This window comes from Physeter macrocephalus, chromosome 8 (genome assembly GCF_002837175.3).
Source record: "Physeter macrocephalus isolate SW-GA chromosome 8, ASM283717v5, whole genome shotgun sequence".
NCBI lineage: Eukaryota > Metazoa > Chordata > Mammalia > Artiodactyla > Physeteridae > Physeter > Physeter macrocephalus.
Window position 1 is genome coordinate 17,787,474 of NC_041221.1, and position 18,503 is coordinate 17,805,976.

The window sequence follows — 18,503 nt, forward strand, 5'->3', positions numbered from 1 at the left end:
ACCCACAAAAACGAGTAGTTTGGTTCAATGAGCAATGATTTAATTTCAAAATGAAAAACAATGCACACATTCAGTTTTTATGTAACTCATCTCTTCTGATAAGCATAGAACAATTCATATTACGGTTACATTAAAATAGAAGTGTAGGGTGTATGTCCCTACCATTAATGTATTTGCTATCGTAAACATTAACAGTGGAGACGTTAATCTTCTATTAAAGCAAAGGGAACATCCATTCATTCTCTGAGTTTTTGTTGTTTACAGTTTTTTTGTGCACAAACAATGCATGAAACAGACCTGTATAATTAGGTAGTTTATCATATTGTAGAATACAAACAGTAGAAATGTATTAAGTAGCTGTACTAATCTTTCATATTTTCCTAAATTTCATCTTTATATTTAATTTCAATAAAATAATATGGGAAACGTTTGAGATTCAAAATGGCCCTAGTATGTTGACTTTATAAAAGAAGCTTTGTTAATTTTACATGTCTGTCTGTCTCCCCCATCTCTATATGTATATGTAAAATTATACCTATATCTGTATCTATCTTAATAGCTATATTTATAGCTGCATCTATCTTTGTATCTGTATCTATATATCAGCTACATCTTTTTCTACACCTGTACCTATGACTAGACTCTATTTCCATCCCAGTGAGTAGTCTGTTAAAAATGTGTGGCAGCTACTCAGAATGATCGAGTTACCAGACGCTCCTGTTTTTGTGCTCACAGCAGTCATAAATATCAAAATATATGTTGTGTGTGCCTTTTCCAAGGTTTCCGAAGAGTTGAACTAAGATCATAATGGAAATCATTGTTTGCTCAGATAAAACAAATAACTCTGAGGCTTCTCAATGCCTGGACAGGGCATGGAGTGGAAGTCCAAAGATAAAAGGGAAGCGGGGACTGTTGGCCGATTACCTCAAGCACGATGCTATGCAAATAAGTTATCAGTTTTCTAACAGGTCTGACCCAAGCTGTGCATTCGGAACCACAGCCGGTCTCACGATTGAGTGCCCGGAGAGCTCTTTCCTTCTAAAGCTTGGCGGGGTTGCCAGACTACGAGCTGTGGTTCTGTAGTAGTTGCTGGGTTTTCAGGCATCATTGTTGAACTTTTACCAAACACACATGCACTCAGAAAGCTCCTTCACTAAATCAACAAAGCCTCCCCGGTGTGCGGCCTCATTTATGTACACAGGCTGTACCTGGGCAGTTCCTTTTGGTATCCTTCCATATGCAGTTTAAAGAATTGGGTTTTTGAATTGTTTAATCTCAAGAGGGCTAGAGGAATAAATAAGTATGCTTTCCAGGTTCAATTTCCTGCGTGGGTCATTGTCACAGCATCTATCATAAAAGGCTTCCTTTATGCAATTCATGATAGGATGACTCAGGATAGGATGACTGTGCCTTCTCAGATATTCCTGAAGTTTCCTGGAGAAGAAGAGCTTCTGTCTCCAGAGAGTGGCATTAACTCCTGCCCAAGTTCCAGCCTGTTGACCTACCCTGTGGGTTTCAGGCTTGCTAGCCTCACAACTGGGGGTTCTAATTCCTTAAAGAAAAAGTTCTTCTTATTTAAAAAATCAGATAGATATAACATTATGTTATATCTATATATATAGCTATATATGGAATATATATGTAGAATATATATATGTAAGATAGATAGATAGATAGATAGATAATGTTGAACTTCTATTAAAACAAGGGGAATAGCCATTCACTTCTCTTAGTTTTTGCTGTTTTGGTGTCTCAATCTCTATCTATCTATGTATCTATGTATCTGTGTATCTATCTATGTATCTATGTATCTATCAATCCATCTGTCTTCTGTTGGTTCTATTTCTTTGGAGAACCTTGACTGACACATCATCCAAGGCCAAGACTCTCTCCAGGGGGAGAGGTAAGAGCCCACATTGCAGAGCACAAGCTTCGTAGAGTCCTCAGATGGGTCATCACCTGTTACCTTGGGAAGAGTCACTTAGAACCCCACAGACTTTGCAGTGGTAGACCAGGACTCAGCCAGATGTCTGGGGAGGAGAAGCAGACGGCAAAGTTCGCCCATCCTTCATGTCCACAGGGACGTCGACTGTGTGCTTTGTATCCAAGGTCCTCGAGGACATGAAGAAGTGCAGGTGGAGCTCTGAATGCCCCTCTGTCCTCACGGCCACACAGATGCTTTTCAGTAGCTGCCTGAAGCTCTGAGCATCCCGCCTCTTACTGGGGGTCCACTGGAGATACCCACACACAGGATGGACTAAGGGTTGACCAAAGGACCAGGGCCTCCTTCCAGATGCCATGATCAGGTATGCTGGACTGGTTCCCCTGAGTCAGGGCTCCAGGAAGTGAGTTTTGTCTGAGCACCCATGGGGCAAGCTTCACACCCACGGGGTCCATCCAAGCCAGGTGGGTCTTCCTTTTCAAGGCTGACCTGGTTTTATTTCACAGAATTGAGAGGAACCACAGAAAGATAGTGGTGAGCAGTTGATTAGGACCAAATAAGACACAGTAACTATATTTTCTGTGGCTGCTGTCACAAAGTCCTACAAACTGGGTGGCTTAAAATAACAGTTTATTGTCTCATGGTTCCAGAGCCTAGAAGTCTGAAACCAGGTGTTGGCTGGGCCACACTCCCTCTGAAGGCTTTGGAGAAGAATTCCTCCTGGGCGCTTTCACTTTTGCTGGTTCCTGGCAATTCTTCACATCCCTTGGCTTGTAGGTGCTTTCCTCCCATCACCACTCCATTGCTGATGGTCTTCTCTCTTTTCTCTTCTCATGAGGACCCCAGTCATTGGGTTAGGGTCCACCTTCATCCAGCATGACCTCATCTTCACTGGTTAGATCAGCAAAGACTATGTCTAAACAAGGTCACATTCTGAGGTTTCAGGTGGAGATGAGTTTGGAGGACACTGTTCACCCCAACATCGTGAGCCACATGCTATTTCCTTAATCACTACGGCAGACACACGTGAAGGTGGAGGACACACGGGCACCTGAGGTGTCCTGCTCCATCAGGGTCCTTCTCCATGAGGGAAGGACGAGGGGCCAGTCACCCTGGTGTGCCTGCAGCCAGGGACCCCCAGAACACGGCCTTTTAGTGCGAAAGCTACAACGGTCCTGGGCAAACTGGATCACCTGCAGGTCCCTCCTAAACACAGTGGTCGCAAGCGAAGTCTTGGTCCAGCCCAGTCCCGGCCTCTTTCTCTTTGGGAGAACATGTCCTTCTCAGAGCTGATCTGTGCTCTGTCTGGGTCTCAGCCTTTCCAGCCTCAGGTCTTTTCCGTCCACGTCCTGAGTCTCTGCCCAGCTTCACTTGTTGGTTTTCAGCATCCAATTTCCCCACAGAATCGCTCACTGCCGCTGGGTCTCTGCCTTTCTGTCATCCTACCAAGACCTCTTTTTCCTTTCGTATTTCCTTATTTCCCACAGGTTGCCTGAATGGTAGGGTCATGAGGAGATGGAGCTAAAAGAGAGGATAATCTCTCAGATTTTCCACTCTTTAGGTTTCTTCCCGTTCTTCCTCCATCTTCTTCAGAGAAGCTAAGGAAATAGTCCATGGTTTTCCAAAAGGGACATCTCATCTCTGCATCTAATGTTAGTAATTCTAGCGTAGAGAATGATCGAGATCTCATCCCGTACCTCCTAGTGCTGGACCACAGTGCAGAAAACTCGGCGAGTCCTTGTCATTTCTTAGGAGGAGCCCTCGTTTCTGATAGTTGAAGCTTCTAGTGGAAGGGAGTCCACTTGTCCCAGTTTCGGTTCCCTGGAGAGTCACTGCTGTTTCTTTGACCCACCTTCTCGACAGGTCAGACTCTGCAGCAGCGCCTGGTGCTTTGTGGAGACCTCTTCCAAATTCCGGTCCTGGGACATGCGCCTTTGACTCAATAGAACCACAGGGTTTGGACACAGATAAATTCTGAGCAACTTAATGGAATCTTTTTACATTCCACAGCCTAGTTAGAGAAAGTCCTCACTGGTTCTTGGACATCACGGGGTCCCTCCCAAGGGTGCAGCCGTGCCCTCGTGGCTCAATGGGCATCTATGTGGACATTCCCGCGGCAGGACCCCGGGAGGCTCCCTTCACGTTGAAATCTAGACTAGTGTCATGGGTAGGCAGTGGCGAGGTGAGAACCACCTTAGAATGGCTGTAGTTTGTTCAGATAAGTCTTTTCAACTCAGGGGAAATTAAGTCCATACTAATCTACATCATGTAAAATCAAGGAGCAAGAAGCATGGTTCTAGCAGCTTTTCTGGGGTTCGAGTGGGATCCTTTAGTCAGCGATGCAGCTCTCAGGCAAAATGCCTGCCTGAGATGTTTCCCCACCAGCGACTCCTACCCCCGCCCCAGAGGAGAGGACTCCTCACGGCATGGACAGTTTTCCAAGGTCCTTCCTGTCCTCTGGAGATCGGTGGGCCCTCTCCCATGGAGCAGTGAGGGGGGCAGCAGGTCTGACAACTCCTGCTGTGCTGAGAGGGGACTCACTTTCATAAGGAAGTCAGATCTTTTAGAAATGAATTTCTTCAACACGCCTTCTAAGCCACTGTCAAGGGCTGCTGCAATTCAGGGCAACTTCCCATGAGATCAAGTTCACTGGGGCTGTGATGCCCCCACCCCCAATATTTTCACTCTATAGCATCTTGACTACTTATCGTTTTTGCTTTTGTGTTTTTACTATCCTTACTAATAAGATTTTCAAGAGGACTTAGAGTTTGCAAACCTCTCTTACACCTATTAATGTTTCTGATTCTCTAGCTGGTCCAGTGACTAGTGAGTGATTCAGGAATGGGGTGGAGAGCCTATGACTTGGAAAGGTGATACATATGCAGGACAGACATGGCCGGAGCCTCTCCCACAATGGGAAAATGACAGCTGGGCCCACAAGACGGCTTGCTGGCAATCACTGCTCAGGACTGGCTGGACATAGCACCCCACATTCCCAGGGGTGGTCCTGGAAACACAGCCAGAGAGCCTGGGCACTGACCAGTCAGGAGAGGCCAGCCGTAGGTACTCTGGCCACGCTGGTGTGGACCAGCCTCAGCTCTGCAGAGCCCTGGGCTTGGCATGACTTGTGAGTGAGGCTTAGGGCCCTTCCTGCAGGCAGGCTCTGCCTGGGATCCAAGCAGCTCTGGCTCATTAAAATGCACACCGCTTCATACCTTCTGTGGCACAGCTGACCCAGGCGTGGACAATAATAGGGCCAGGGGTGGGGAGCAGGGTGTGCAAAGGGACTCTTGGAGCAAATAGGCTCAGAAACCTGCATCCAACCCAGCTTAACTGCTGTCAGAACTGCAGGACTCCTCGGGTCTCCACTCTTGGTGAGTATTCCAATTCACCCAGAGGAAGACAAGCTGCAGGAGGCTTTCCGAACACCCTGCCATGAAATCCCTGGTGCACGGGGGGCTCCCCAAGACCAGGAAATCCACTCTGAGACAGGTGGCTTGACCAGCTCATGCACACTTGGGGAAGCCGGCATGAAGTTCTGGGAGGGACAAGTGAAGCCGCTGTGTGCAGAGAGGCTGGCAGGTGGCAGGGGACTGGTTCTAGCGGCTGCCTAGAGGAGGGTGCCCACAGGCCCTCTGTCCACCCCATTTTAAAGGGCTGGATAATCCTAAGCAAGCAGGGCCGCAGCATCTGGCACCAGCAGCCCACTTGCTCTTGGGGGGGGCCACGCGTCCCTGGTGGCTGCCTCCTCAAGCCTTCAGACCCACTGCCAGGTTCCCCTGTGACCTAATCCATTGCAGGTCCACTGTGCTCTGGAACACTGACCACGTGAGAAGCGATTTTGGCCGGAAGAGGTGGACTTGGGCCTTGCCACTGTTGTACTATTCACCATTTTTGTACACAAATCTTTTCTGGGAGTGATGATTTGTTTTCTGTCTGTGTATGTGTGTGTGTGTGTGTGTGTGTGTGTGTGTGTGTGTCTGTGTGTGTGTTTATAGAAACTGAAAGTTGACTCAATATAGCACAAAACTAACCCTTTATACCTGAAAGGAACAGTGATGGGAAGGTAGAAAGGACAATTAAATGGTAAAGTTCTTGGTTCTCCCTCCCAAGCACCCCCATCACACTGAAGTACTGCAGGTTGGTGGACATTTTGCCTATACCATCCTTCAGGCTAAGGGTCGGTAAGCCGGCCCCAGGCACATTCTCTGTAGCAAACCCCTTCCCCCCAATTCGGATCCTTCACCATCCTAATACTGTCAAAAGACTTGACCAAATATATATTTTGTACCAACTTTTCTGCGTATAACTGCATTTTCTAAATTTAGATCAGCCATCTGAGATTTAAAGACAGCTTTGACATTTTTATCTTAATTTTGTCTAATTCCTACCAAGTTGTTTAAAACATTACAATAAAACCCCAAGTACAGCGGTTGAAGGATCTGGTTCACTTGACAGTCATATAAATGAGTTTGTCCTTTCCGGGAAACTCTAATTATCCAGGATTAAATACTCTGCTACTCTCTAAAAATACAAAGCTGGAATCCAGATGGAAGAGTCCCAGAACAGTGTGACAATAGCTGACAGCAAGGTAGAGTTCTCCGTGTTTTCTTCAAGGTGTGTTCTCATTATAATGGAGATTCACGGTTAACCAGGGTGAGATGGCCCTGGACCAATAATAGATATAACTCAGCAGATCGTAATGAAAACAGAATATTCTGTGGAGTTAAAAATCAATAGATTTTTGCCAGTCTTATGCTAATGAACTACTCCAGTTTCTTTATCAGTCTCTTGGGGGTTTGAGAAAATTACAACACCAACGATCCTCAGAAGTCAGGTCAGCACTTTCCTAGTGGGTCTTTCTAAAGTCCCTTTTCAACCCTCTGCGATGGCTGGATGCAGCTTGGAAGCTCAGGCACGCAGTATTGATTTAAAGACATATTTGCTCTCATCTGTTCAGAAAGAACCAAATCCGAATTGCAGGATGCTCATAATTGGATTCAGCATGTTTTGTATTAACTAATTAGGATTTTTCCCTCTTCATGCTTGCTTCTTTTTGTCCACTCAGCTATTTTAATCCTCTTTATTCCATGAAGCTAGAATGTAAGATTCATTATTTTCTTTTTAAATATTTGACGATGCACTTTCAGCCAGATCGGGGTGACTGAGGATACATTGAAAGAAAGACTGATCTAATTTTTCTCTACCATTTTTAATATTCCTTCTGTAAACTTTCCTGTAATTTTCTCCCTTGCTGCCAACACACACACACACACACACACACACACACACAGAGCTCCTACTGACCTCAGGGCACACATTTGTGTTACTAAAGGCTCTGATCAGATCTTTAACAGATAATCTTGTATTTCATTAATGTTATACCCTGGTTTGCAAAAGACATGGCAGTTGGTGCAACTTACTTGCTACATCAGTTTTAAATTAGACCCAGTTACCGAATGGCTTTCTTTGACTTAGCATTCCAGAGGCATTTGATCTGAGTGAAGCAAATTTTCTGGAACTGAGAAATCTTGAGTCTGATTCTGCACTGCTTTTGTGTAGGCTGAGTTACCCAAGCCCAGGGCTTCTTTTGAAATCAATGGGAGCCCTGAGCTTGGGCCAGCTTTGCAGAGCCGGGCAGGGAGGGGAGAAGCACGCCTTTGTGGTGGCCGTGGAGGGGAGAGGGGCGCCTGCAGGGGAGCTGGACAAGCCTGCGACGCCGCGTGGAGATGAGCGGCTGGAAGACACGATGCTCCAGGGGCTGCACAACGGCTGGGAGATGGACCACAGAGGGACCCAGCAGCCTCCTGTGGAGGCAGATGGGGTAGATTGAAAGAAGAAGAGCAGCACAGGTCAGCTAGCAGTTACCGTCGATTGGATTTTACTGAGCATTCAGGAAATTGTCTTAAAATACTAAAATTGTAAAATCATTACTCCATGTGGATCATATTCCTAGGTACTTTCTTGTAATAGTAAACGTAATTGTACATGTACGATATCATGTAGTCATTTAATCTCATGAAACACTCAATAGAATAAATATTTAGGTGCCCAAATCAGCCAGTGGCTGAGATGTGGCTTCTTCCTGGTCTGTGGGCTGTTTTCCCTCCAGCACCAGAAAACTGCTTCTTCACTGGGGGACTTCGAGTACGCAGAAAGTAAGATGGTGCGTTTGTTTTAAAAGCTCAAAATAATGCACCTTTTAAAAATTAAACTACTGTAATGTCTATACATCTACAGATAACTGAGGACGTGGGTCTGTGGCCACCTTCCGTGGAACCTGAAGACCAGAAACAGGTTAGGCTTCAGGTTCAGGTCAGGGTTAGTGTCAGGGCCCCGGTGGGCAGTCACCCAACTGGGCATTTGAGCCACAAGAAGGAAGAAGGAAGATGCCTTTAAGGTGGTGATGTCCTCGCGGCTGACAGGGAGGGTCGTAAAAGCCTTCATTGTCACCCAGGCATCAACCCACCAGCATCCCTCCTCAGCTTCTCTCAGGTGTGTACTCAGAACATCTTACAGTCACAATAAACCCTCGACAATTCATCTTTCTGTTGTAGGAAGCTGTGATGTCCCAGGTAGTCTGAGAAGGTGCCCAGAAGCGGAGAGAACCTCGTGCCCTGGGGCCTCGGGAATGCCTCCTCAACCTGTGATCAGCATCTACCTGTGTGTTGTCCTCCCTGGGCTTTTGCACGATAGAAGCATTAGGCATTTCTATCACAATTCCAAAACTCCATGACCTGGAAATTTAAACAAGTTGTGTGCTGTTTGTTTTGTGCAAATAAAAATCCCGTAGGTGAGAGACCTCTCCAATCTGCTGACTGTACTCACCAGTGGGCTTGGCCAGGAGCCGTCTTTGGATGTTTCCTCCTGGCACGAGGTCAGAAATAGATCAGCCCTCACTCCCGGCTGTCAGCCTGGACTCCCCACAGGATGGTGCTGCTGGGGTCTTGCAAGAAAGTTCTGTGCTGGCCCAACCCTGTGGAGACTGCTCTCCTTGCAGACCATCTGCACAGTTCATGCACTCAACACGAGCCTGACTTGTCTGGGACAGGTTGGGTGTCACCCAGTCATGGGTTCATTTGCTCTGTTTCCCTCTGAGTCTGAGCAAAATGGCGCTTGGTTCTCTAAAACATCCCTGAAGCCTTAAATTGCTTGAAATCCTAGTGGCTGGAGAAGTTATGTCAGCCTGGATGATGGTGACCAAAATGCTCCAGGGGAAGAAATGGGGTGCAGCATGGCAAGGGTCACTTTGTTAGTCTGTAGGCAACGGCATCCATGCGGGTCCCCAAGCCCCAGGGCTGTGCTCACCTTTGTGCAGATGCGTTTGTGTGTGTGTGTGTGTGTGTGTGTGTGCGCGTGCTGTAACGGCATCCATGCGGGTCCCCAAGCCCCAGGGCTGTGCTCACCTTTGTGCAGATGCGTTTGTGTGTGTGTGTGTGTGTGTGCGCGCGCGCTGTAATAATCAGTATGAAACCCTGAAACAGTCCTCATCTGCTCCCTCCTGAGAGTGGAGCTGAGAGTCAGGCTGCCCCGCTTTCCTTCTCCCAGGACGCCCACAGTTACAGGCGAAGCACACAGATTTAAAAATGCAGATTCGAGAAATCAGCCATCTGGGCCCCAGTGAGAGAATTAACACTGGACAAATTACTGAGACTCTTGGTTCTTCCTCTTTATAAATCCCTAAATGGGGATAATAATAGTAAATTTTAACTGGAATTGCTGTAAAGTATAAGTAACATAATGCATGTGAAGTGTTTTGAATGGAATCCAGCACAGAGTAGATACTCAGGAAATCTTGTCTGTAATTGTTATTGTTAGAAACAACCCTGCTTACCTCTGCTTCACTGTTGTTTTTTTTGGGGGGGGGTGGGCGGGAAAGCGGTGTTAGATTGGCCTTATAACTTTTTAAAATGATCTGTTTATTTCTCTATTACCTGGACTTTCCTTATTTCCCTCTGTGGTCTTGAGATGTAGCATAAACTGTATATAAAATGCTCTCAATACTCAGCCTTAAAAAAGAAGGAAACCCTGCCATTTGCAGCAACGTAGATGAACCTTGAGGACATTATGCTGAGTGAAATAAGCCAGACTGAGAAAGACAAATACTGCATGGTCTCTCTTATATGTGGAATCTAAAAAAATGAACTCACAGAAGTACATAGTAGAATGGTGGTTTCCAGGGTCAGAGGGTGGAGGAAATGGGGAGAGGTTGGTCAAAGGGTACAGCCTTCTGGTTATAAGATGAATAGTTGCTGAGGCTCGTACAATGTTCAGTCTGGTGACTATAGTTACTGAGACTGTATTGTACACTTGAAATTTGCTAAGAGATTAAATCTTAAGTGTTCTTACCACACACACACACACACACACACACACGGTAACCATGTGAGGTAATGGGTGTGTTTCTTAACTTGATTGTTGTAATCATTTACACATATATATATATGTCTCAAAACATCACATTGTACACCTCAGATATATACAATTTTTATTAAAAAATAAAAATAACAAAGCTCATTCCTTACAAAAACTCAATGTTTTCACTCAGGTAAGAAAGTCGCAGCCGGCCAGGTAGGCTAGAGGAATGAGCCAGAGCACGGAGGCCATCATGCAGGAGGTTCCTGCCCAAGTGGGCGGCCGTTCACTCCACCCCTTCCTGCAGGTGCCGTGCACACACTCGGCTTCCCCGAAGAGCAGGACTGCCAAGGCTGGGTCTGGAAGGGTTGCCCGTCTCACGTCATGTTTCTCTCCCTCTGGAGGTAAACAGCACGAGGCAGAACCAACATCAGAGAGAAATACAGTAAATGCCAATGGTCCTACCAACCACGTTGAACATCCTGTGACGTGTATCCAGGATAAGGAGTCTCATGTGACCCTGTGTCAGGCAGCGTGTGTAGAGACAGGAACTCCTGGGCGTCTCTGCTAAGCGCACACGCGTATCAGCCCCCGGAGTCAAGTTGGCAGAGCCCTATGTGGGGTTAAGGTGCCCACATACCTGCCACAGGCCTGTCTTAGATGCTCTAGTGCAGGGATCCACGGGTCATGCAGTAAGATCCCACACTAGAAGAGGGGTGGTCCAGATAAGGGAAGGGTGGGTGCCAGATGAGGGGGAAGGATGCAGGACTCAACGAGCTGCCTTTTATGGGAACAGCCGACAGTTTCAGGTAAGGGAATGTCATGACCACATTTTATTTTAGGAAGATACACTGGTCAGGTTATTCTAAGTTCATATGTGGTGAGAAATATCCCCTCCAAATCTCAGAGCAGGCAGGATGACAGGGAGTGTTGGAACATGCAAAAATTCTTCCAGAGCAGTGTCAGGACACTCTTTCAAAATGACTCTCCAAATTCTGTGTAGTTTTTCCTTCTTCTTTAGTATTTACCCCCATCCTCCGTCTGCTGGACATCCTGTAATGCCCAGTGGCAGAGCAATTCCTGGGGGATTAACAGACTCCCTGGACGTAGTGGTGGTGAGAAAGGAGAATGATAAGATTGTCAAGGGTAGGAATTACTTTAACCTTTAACCTTCTTAATCCTCACAAGTGAGATCCAGATTCCATTTCAGGTCTGGAGAAATCTATCCATTCATTTTTTAACTATAACCAAAGGAGTCATTTCGCTGTGCTTTAAACCCAACACATATTTAATAATGATGTCTTCTAAGAATGAATGCTGCTCTGGGGAGAATCTTTCAAATTCAATTCAGATGCGTTTCTGATGGAGATGACGTTGGCAGGGTGATCTCGGTGCAGGTCTCTGATGGAGGCGTGTGCTCAGATGCCAGGAAGCGATTACAGTTTACTCATCTGGAAGGCAGGACAATTTTAAAGTAATCTGAGGAGATCTTGCTTTTATGAGAAGATGAACTAATGTCAGTGTACACCGAAATAACGTCAGACAGTAAAACTAAAGTATTAATGCAGAAACCAAACCAGCCCCTCAAAGGCTCAAGAAAGCTCATAAATTTTAAGATAAATCAGAGTTTGACTTTTGTATTCGGATGTAGCCAGAGGAGGTGTTTCCAAGAGAGCACTTTGCTGCCCTGCCCGACTCATTACCTGCAGTCCAGGACTTGATTTTCTCATATACCTGGTTCTTGCTCATTTATTTCTGGCCTCTTTATGTTGCAGGATTTCCTTCTTCCCCCTCAGGAGTGTCACCAGATTCCCCCACCATGTCCTTTTGAGACAGGAGGAAAGGGGGCGGGCACAACCATTAAAAGAATGACATAGCCATTGAGGATACAACATAAACTGGTTAGAACCGATTAGGATCAAGATGGCAGAAGATTCGACTTCTAGTAGACCTTGAGCCTCATTATATGCTCATTGCAATACATCAGCTAAATGACACACCCACAGGTGCCATGACAGTTCTGAGGCCGACCATAAAAAGCCAAAAAGTGGGCGGTGACCCAATTCCTGGAAATCTCTACACCTTCCCCAAAATAGTTGGAATAATCCTCCCACATTATCCTATGAAAGTACCCAGCCCATGAAAACTAAGCACCCCATATTTCGGGCCGCTCTCACTTTCTAAGACAGACTGCATTCTGTCTATGGAATGTGTCTCTCTCTAAATAAACCTGCTTTCTCTTTGCTATGGCTCACTCCTGAATCCTTTCCTGCGTGAAGCCAAGGACCCTCACTTGGCAGCCTGTCCAAGGGACTCACTCAAGACCTGGGACGTGACCCTCCTTTCGGGCCCCATTTTTCCTGCAACAGTTTCACACAGTGTTTTTTTTGTTTTTGTTTTTGCTTTAATACAGAAGGGAGGATGTACCCTGGTGTGTCTCAGTGGCTGTTGGCACCACCCTCATCTGGGAGGAGAGGTGCTGAGGACGCCGGTCGGGAGACAACATCACGAGGCTCAGTGTTGAACAGGTGTGTCTGCTGGCGTAGAGCCAAGATATTTATGCAAATTATTAAAAGATATGAGATGCTTATCATTTATAAGCCACCAAATGAATCCTTTAAATAAGCTCTTCAGCACACTGGAAAAAAGAAATGGCTCAAATGACAGCCAAGATTGAATAAGCTCAACAAATTTTCTCCAAGTCATTCAACCAGAAGGAGAAAAATGCATTTACTCTGATAGAATGGTAGGAGCCGGCTTATGACTGGCTGCTTCCTGCTTCAGAACTGTTTGCATCATGTTTGCAGAGAGGGCTTGGGGTCCTAAGAAATCGTCATTTCATACATTTCCTCAAAAATGATTGTCTAATAACACCAGATACAATTAATCCATGTTCATGAATTTAAAGGGGTCCACAAGTAAACCTACTAACTTCTGCGATTCTAAGCTGAAATGTACTTAAGATTTATGTATAGATGTAAACCATAAAGCCCCACTATTTTACCCTAATGAGGCAAGAAAATCTGCATTGTTGTGAAATCTAAATTATAGAACATTTGGTGAAGTTTTTTTTGTTTATTTGTTCTTGAAAGAAAGTGCTTCCTGGGCAATTTGCTTTAATAAATATGTAAGAATGATTAAGAATGTATAAATGAAGGTGAATGGATATTTCCAAATTAAGGTACTCTAAATATTCTACTACATAAACTCCCTTTGATCTTACCTGTTTTTTAATTCCTTGAGTACATTCCCTAGTTGTTGCTATTGTTAGATAATACTTAAAACTCACCCCCGGATGAAACCATCCCAAATTGCCCTCTGGGGGGCTGCTGGTGAGAGGAGAGGGGCTCCCCTGGTTGGTGGATTCGGTACTAGACCATACCGTGTTATTCAGAAGCCCCACAATGTCCAGCTTCCCAGTTCCTCTGGCTCCCTCGTGGCCCCCCAATCCCCCAATCCAGTGCTGGCTTCTGGTGGCAGGGAGACTTCCTGGTTGATTGGGACTTCAGCTCCCATAGCTGTGAGCAGCGGTTGCCATGGCAAATCACCATTTTCTGTTGACCGAGAAATCACCATTTTCTGTTGACCGAGATATCAGGTCGCTTTCTACCTCAGGTTTCCATTTAACTTCGTAAGAGAAATGGATGGCTATTCCAGTCAGGGCAAACTCCTTCCATTTAGTTCTGAGTTCCCTTCTTCCTTCTCCAAATGTAGAATCAAAGTTCCAAGGCCTTCAAGCCTCAAGGCATCACAGCCTTCTGGTCCTCGGAGGAGCAAACTGGCTCATCCACCACTCTTTGCCCAGGTCTGTGGGTTAGGGCAGAGGCGACCTGACCCCACCTCTAGTTATGATGGATTTAGGCTGATAAGCTCTCACAGATCAAGCAGTTCAGAATGCTTTATGTCTCACAACTATTATCCCTGTCATGAATCTCAAAAGCTTACTTTGGAATTCAAAAGCCACGAATTGGTGCCTTTATTCTTCTGCATTATCCTTCCCCTGAAGCTGCAAGCTTGAAATGCCTCAACCTCCATGGCTATTTCCAATGGGGAAAAGGGCCAGGAGGTAAAATAAATTAGAGGTTTTGAGACACCTTTGTTAATACACTTATCTCACACTTAATTTGAGGACTTTTATTCCTGAAAACTCTGCCCTTAAGTGAAGAGCCAACAGGTGAAAAAAAAAAAAAGGTTTCCATTGATTTCAGTGAGATAAATGATGATGTGTTCCAGCTCTACCTTAGACAGTCAAACACTTTTCCAAAAGGAAAAATAAATCAGTTGAACAAGAGCAAGCTTATATAAATAACAACTCCAAAGTAAGTGCATACAAAGTATGCACATAAAATGTAATGTAATAAAAAATAATTATATATATTCTTTCTGCCCCATAATCTTCACTCTTTTTAAATTCTTTGGGGGCTCATGGTTATCTTGCATTCAAACTGCGGTGAAATCAAAGTTATAATGCAAGAAAAACCACATTTAGGGCAAAATAAAGCCTCAACCTTAGAGTCCTCGGACACCTGTGGAAATAGGTACACCTACCTATGGACCCCAAGGTCTTCTGGGGGTGTCATCTTCATCCTCCTGCCCAACTGCAGAGCAGAAATCCCAGACAAGAGATGGGGGATACCCCGATTACGTCACTATGTTGGAAAGGATGTAGAGAAAAGGGAACCCTCTTACACTGTTGGTGGGAAGGTAAATTGGTGCAGCCACTATGGAAACAGTATTGAGGGTCCTTACAAAACTAAAAATAGAGCTACCATATGATCCAGCAATTCCAATCCTGGGTGTATATCTGGAAAAAACAAAAACACTAATTCAGAAAGACTCATGCACCCTAATGTTCATAGCAGCTCTATTTACAATAGCCAAGAGATGGAAACAAACCAAGTGCCCATCAACAGATGATTGGCTTAAGAAGATGTCGTACATATATACAATGGAATAGTACTCAGCTATAAAAAAAAATAATGAAATACTGCCATTTGCAGCAACATGGGTGGACCTAGGCTTAGTGAAGTTAAGTTAGAGAAAGACAAGTACTATATGACATCACTTACACGTGGAATCTAAAAAATAATACAAACGAATCTATATACAAACTAGAAACAGACCCACAGACATAGAAAACAAACTAGTGGTCACCAAAGGGGGACATGGGGGAGCAAATTAGGGGCATGGGTTTAACAGATTAAAAAATAAATAAAAACCCAGATGCAGCTTCCAGTTGTGATGTGGGTAGGGTTTCCTCACCAGAACCCTAATCCATGTCCTCCAGTAGGCTCTGGATCGCCAGACCCTCTCCCAAAGCACCTTCCCAGTGCCGGGAGCTCGGCCACAGCAGTGCGGCCATCCGCCTCCTCATTCAGGTTCAGAGGGTCATGTCACTCTCCAACACAAACCTACACAGAGGCAGAGGCAGCAAGCCATGCTGTGAGCAGGCCTCACATTAGAAGCTCTTCTTATGTGCTTGCTTTGGCAGCACATACACTAAGGTTGGAACAATACAGAGGAGATTAGCATGGCCCTGCACAAGGATGACATGCAAATTCGTGAAGCGTTCCATATCTTTTCATTTGTAGAGACGTGGGTAGACCTAGAGAGTGTCATACAGAATGAAGTAAGTCCAAAAGAGGAAAGCAAATATCGTATAATAACGCATAGAGGTGGAATCTAGAAAAATGGTATAGATTATCTTATTTGCAAGACAGACTTAGAGACACAGTTGTAGAGAACAAATGTATGGACACCAAGGAGGAAAGGGATGGGGAGGGAGGAATTAGGAGACTGGGATTGACACATATACATTATTGATACTCTGCATAAAATAGACAACTGACAGGAACATACTGTAGAGCACAGGGAACTCTACCTAATACACTGTGTGACCTAAATGGGAGGGAAGTCCAAAAGGAAGGGGAGATCTGTGTGTGTATGGCTGATTCATTTGTTGTGCAATGGAGGTTAACACAACATTGTAAAGCAACCGTACTCCAATAAAAATTTTAAGATAAATAAATAACATCTATATTAAAAAAAAGAAATAAATCATTTTTTTATTACTGGTGAAAAAAAAAAAAAGAAAAAGGAAACTTTTATTATTAACATCCTGGGAGTCATAATATCCCCTCTTCAGACAGGAAGAGGCTGACACATAACAAGCAGCTTGCCTTGAGAGTCAGAGCCCCGAGCCCGCTGGTCTCGGTCTCAGAATGAGAACAGAGCATCTCAGCTCCGTGACGGTGCACCACCTATGTAGCAGCAATTAAGGGATAAATCCACTTGTGGTTGAACTAGCTAATCTCGGAATAAAGACCTGCCAACATAATGAAGAACATAGGCATTTCCAAGAAATTGGATTAACTCATCATAATACAGAGCTCGGTGTTTATGAGTGACTGTTTCAAAAACTTGAAAATGACCCAGACACAGACGTGATCTCGTTCAGCACAGCGAGGAGGAGGCTGGCACTGTCACCTTGTTTTACACGGTGGGAAGATGCCAGGGCAAATCCTCACAGGAAGCCTGACCACTGACTGAGTGAAAATGGGCTGGATACTTACCCTTTCACCTCTTTGCATATCTGATCATGTTATTGCAAAGGAACTCTTATAAATGGCAAACACATTTTTTGAAAAGCTAATTTTATTTTATTCTGGAAATGTGATGGGTAACAAGTCTGCTTAGTTTCAGAAGACACACCTTGCTGAGGGTGGAAAGCAGCAGGACCCCATGTGATTGCAAGGTTTGATCACCCTGATTCCAACAGCCTCGCAGGATGAGATCCGAAAATAGATGATTGCTTTACAAATGCTGCCCATGAAAAGGTTCTGGAGGCTTGGAGCAAGCCAGGGTGTTGAGATACATTCCAGGGAACAGGAGAAGTCCAGGAGGGGGAGACAACGGGATACAATACTGTTTGCTGGTGATTCATGGCTTTGGAAATTTTAATGACACAAATTTTAATTTCTCTTCAGAGACTCTGAATTTGTTTCTGGATAGAGGCTGAGCAATGGGCCCATGAAGCTGGCTGCAGAGAGGAAAATGATGGATAGACTTGATTAAGCTTATTTTTACCTTTACTAACCTCTAGGAAGTTCTGGGTAATGAACAGATCGGTTTCAGGGAAAGCGGTGGGGAGAGAGGGAGAGAGAACGTGAGCACACTGTTCCCTCTGGGGGCCGAGTACTTCCTCTTTCATGAACGAACACAAAGTTCTCCCCTCTCCCTGGCGTCTCTCTGGACAAGTGCGTAGTTAGTGCCCTCATTTCTGGGCGTGGCAGACACCACGGATGGTTTAGGTCTCATGTACATACTTCCTTGGATATGTTGTGTATTGAGTTACTTTTAATCTACTTTTTTCTTTAAAAACCAGAATATAAGCCCCTCCAGGGCAGGAGACGTGTCTTTGTCCTTGCCTTCTCCTGTGGGACCACATTGAAAGCACTACTGCCTGGGTCCATGACTTGTGCAGGGCTGCACTGAGGCTCCGTGAGTGTCAGCCCTTCTTATAGCCTCCTGGATGACCCTTACTCAGCATGGTAAGGATGGACGCTGTCGTCTGGATTTTTGCTCATCCCTTTTGGGGCCGCTTGCACATGTGTAAGGCCATAGTCTTCTTAGGCTTGAGGCTGAGACGGTTTGGAGAACCCATGTGAGATTTCTTGCAGGTAACTAAGGGCTACGGGAAGGAGGTGGCCCACTTGCAGGGTGCAGGTCTTCGTCACCCCTGGGCACCTGCACACTCATGGAGACCTGTGGGCTGGTGGGCAGCTTGGCATCAGGCAGCCTGCTTGGTAAAGCGGGGGAGGCAGTCCCAGCCTCGTGCCTTAGTTTTCACATCTAGAAAATGGGAACAACAGTACCTACCTCAGAGGATTAAAGTAACTGAAGCATCAAATGGTGAAAAATGGCCCCCGAAGAATGGCCACCCTAATCCCAGAACCTGTGAACATGTTATGTTCCATGGCGAAGAGGACTTTGCAGATGTAATTGAGGTCCCGGGCTTTACAACAGGGATGGTACCCTGGGTGACTGAGGTGGGCCTAGTCTAGGCCCTGGGGCTGCAGTAACAAAGCACTATAGACTGGGTGGCTTGAACAACAGAAATTTGTTCTCTCACTGTCTGGAGGCTGGAAGTCCAAGATCAAGGGGTCAGCAGGGCTGCTTCCTTCTGAGACTGTGACGGAGAATCTGG

At 45.4% G+C, this 18,503-nt stretch overlaps 1 non-coding gene across 1 annotated transcript; it reads left to right on the plus strand.

Annotated features, from left to right (window-relative positions):
• The first annotated feature begins 15,772 nt into the window (after positions 1-15,772).
• LOC112065523 (U6 spliceosomal RNA) lies at positions 15,773-15,878 on the plus strand. Its single transcript, XR_002892075.1, has one exon. It is a non-coding gene; the product is annotated as a U6 spliceosomal RNA (small nuclear RNA).
• The last annotated feature ends 2,625 nt before the right edge of the window (positions 15,879-18,503 follow it).